Here is a 3,380-nt window from a genome sequence, read left to right on the forward strand (position 1 = left end):
CACACACATATATATATATACACATATATACGATGGGCTTCTTTCAGTTTCCATCTACCAAATCCACTCACAAAGCTTTGGTTGGTCCGAGGCTATAGTAGAAGACACTTGCCCAAGGTGCCACGCAGTAGGACTGAATCCGGAACCATGTGGTTGGAAAGCAAGCTACTTACCACACAGCCACTCCTGCATAAGAATTCTTTTCTTCTTGCCACCTAGCAATTCTTTTTGATCATGGATTTACCTAAAGAAGACCAGATCTAACTGGATTTAACTGGACCCTCCCAACCTACTAGACATAATGAACCTTAACAATTATCATTGATGAGGAATTTTCTTCCACTTTCTAACCTCCAATGACGGCATGCCCAACTTACAGAGTCTTCGCTCGATACAATGTTCCAATAGCTGGGATATCCAGAAGTAACTGTCGGATTATCTTTACGATTTTTAAAAATTATTTTTACCATTCGTTATGTAGCTAGATTTAGATTGAATTAAATGAATTTAGATGTCCTTGTCCTGCATTGTCTAATTATTTGCCTTTCCTCACTACATTAACCTATGTATATATATATATATATATATATATATATATATATATATATATGTGTGTGTGTGTGTGTGTGTGCATGAGTGAGTGTGTGCGTGTGTGTGTGCGTGTGTGTGTACACGTATGCATATACAAGGTGTCCCAAAATTAAGGCTACCAACTTCTTTCAATTTTGCCAAAGCAAAATATTATGTTATATCTCGGGTCCGAGCGTTGTAATGCTATGGTAAAGGAAACACAATTATAACACCACCACATTTACTCGATATTACTACCTCTGTTTCGAATCACAGCCTTAAGACTAGGTGCAAGTGCTTCACATGGGGCACGCAGGTGTTCTTACGGAATAGAAACTCATTCCTGACACGGAGTGCTCGGAGCTTTCGTCTCCAAAATGAACCAAATAAAAAAATCCAATGCGTTGAGATCGGGGTTTCTTGAGGGCCATGTATCCTTGCCTATGAACGACGGAATGCTTTTCTGAATTCAGTGTTGTGTCTGTTTGAAGCTATGGGATGGTGCTGAGTCCTGTTGGAGGTTCCAAGGTGCACCTTAAACGTGCTCATTCGCCCAATGAGGCAGTTTAACTTCTAGAATGTCGCTGGGTGTTAAATTTAACACCAGAGGGTACGAAAACGAGGGGAGACCTTCCAGTGGCTGTCACATTCGCCCAAGCCATAACTGACTGTGGATTTTGACGGAGCCTGATACACTCCAAAATCGGTCACTCTAGTGGTTTACTGTCTGTTCGATTTCAAATTTCTTTTCATCAGCGAACACCAGGTTGTGCAGCGTGCCTCCAGTAATTTGACACAGGATAAGACGAATTCTCTTCAGTCTCATAGCCTTACGAACTTGCGTGAACTCACGACGGTGGATCGCCTTGTAGGAATGGGTCCTGAGATCATCGTTCAGCACTCGATTCACCGATGTTCGGCTTATTTTTGTTGTGGCAGCAAGTTTTCTGACGGAGCGACGTGGATTTCGCCGTATCTTTTCTCTGGTACATTTGATAAGCTGAGGGGTCCGCACACTTCATTTTTGGGCCACGTCCAGGTCGATCATTGGTGGAACCAATCTCTTGAAATTTCTCGTCAATTTTCCAGACGTTTTGTTAATTGTAAGCATTTTTGCTATAGCTGTATTACTTTCGTCTCCTTTGTGGAGGGTTATGATTGTATTTTAGTCTATAGCCATTATCTAATTTATAAATCTGAATTTATTTAGTCTGAAAAAAAAAAAGACACACTAAACTTTTATAATGATGCTTAATTTTCTTACCTTATCACATTTATTGATAGTTATTAAAGCCCAAAACTTCGGATGCCTTAATTTCGGGACACTTTGTAGATATTACAGCCTGAGAATTTCTACAAAGAAAGAATTAGTTTTTAACTTAGAAACAAACCTGCCTCGGCGAAATTTAGATAACAACAGTTCTGAGTTATGTACTGAATTTGGGAAGCGATTGTGTATGAATTTGATTTGATACCCGTATGAATAGAGCACTTGGGTTATCAATTTGACACTTGCCTAATCTCGATTAACCTAGGTCAGTTCACCTGGATGGAGGTGAATACTGTAAAAGTCGAAGGATCCAGTAGCCTTTCTCATAACACTGACGCATCGTTAGCGTCCAATTATTGGAATATGTGCCTAATTATTGCTTCTGTAGATGTGCGTTGAACTATAATCTGAGCAGAGAAATTATAGATTTCGAAGCATTTGATCATAGATGCTTCTCAATGACTTGAAAAGAAATGTTTACATCCGTTGGATTGCTAATTTCTAAAACTGTACATAATTTTTGTTTTCCCTCCCAAGACTACTATATCAGCCATTTAGCGAAAGTTTTGATGGGAGTATTCCATTAATATCTTTTGTGTTGAAATGAGCGTTTGCTCAAAACAGCAATATTTTCTCTACTATGACAGTGCATTTTCCCTCAGAAACATCATACTTTATCAGAAGGAAGAAAGTTAATGACATTTTGTGGCTGTACAAATCACATATATCCATACGTAGTATCCTCCACGAATATGTAACATGATCAACAGTTTCGGTCGTTTCTTCAATGTTTAAACGGTTCAATGTTTGTTATTCAACAGGTATTTAGTAGAAATTTCCTGCTTTTGGATTGCAAAAAGCCCAATCATCGAAATAGGACGCTACATAATGTTCACGTGTCGAAAAACGGTCCCACTTCCGGCCGATGCAGGCATCATCTTTATCTAAACTTGCCTTCATATTCAGATTGCTTCTCCTCCAAGTCTTTGTTGCCGTAGATTTCTTCAGCAGCTCTGAGCACTTCGTCAGGTGACCTCACCGTACCCCAAACCCTTTTTGAGCACTTCGTAAGCGTTTTTGTTTTTGTTGCTATTCTCTTTTACTCTTTTACTTGTTTCAGTCATTTGACTGCGGCCATGCTGGAGCACCGCCTTTAGTCGAGCAAATCGACCCCAGGACTTATTCTTTGGAACCCTAGTAATTATTCTATCGGTCTCTTTTTCCGATGTTGGTTAGAAGACGATGTTAGATTATCATTGATGAGGTACATTCTTTCACTTTCTAACCTCCAATGATGGCATGCCCAACTTACGGAGTCTTCGCTCGATATTGTTGATGTAGGCGCAGGAGTGGCTGTGTGGTAAGTAGCTTGCTTACCAGCCACATTGTTCCGGGTTCAGTCCCACTGCGTGGCACCTTGGGCAAGTGTCTTCTGCTATAGCGTCGGGCCGACCAAAGCCTTGTGAGTGGATTTGGTAGACGGAAACTGAAAGAAGCCCGTCGTATACATGTATATATATATATATATATATATATATAT

The sequence above is a fragment of the Octopus bimaculoides genome, chromosome 11, assembly GCF_001194135.2.
Source record: "Octopus bimaculoides isolate UCB-OBI-ISO-001 chromosome 11, ASM119413v2, whole genome shotgun sequence".
Classification (NCBI taxonomy): Eukaryota; Metazoa; Mollusca; class Cephalopoda; order Octopoda; family Octopodidae; genus Octopus; species Octopus bimaculoides.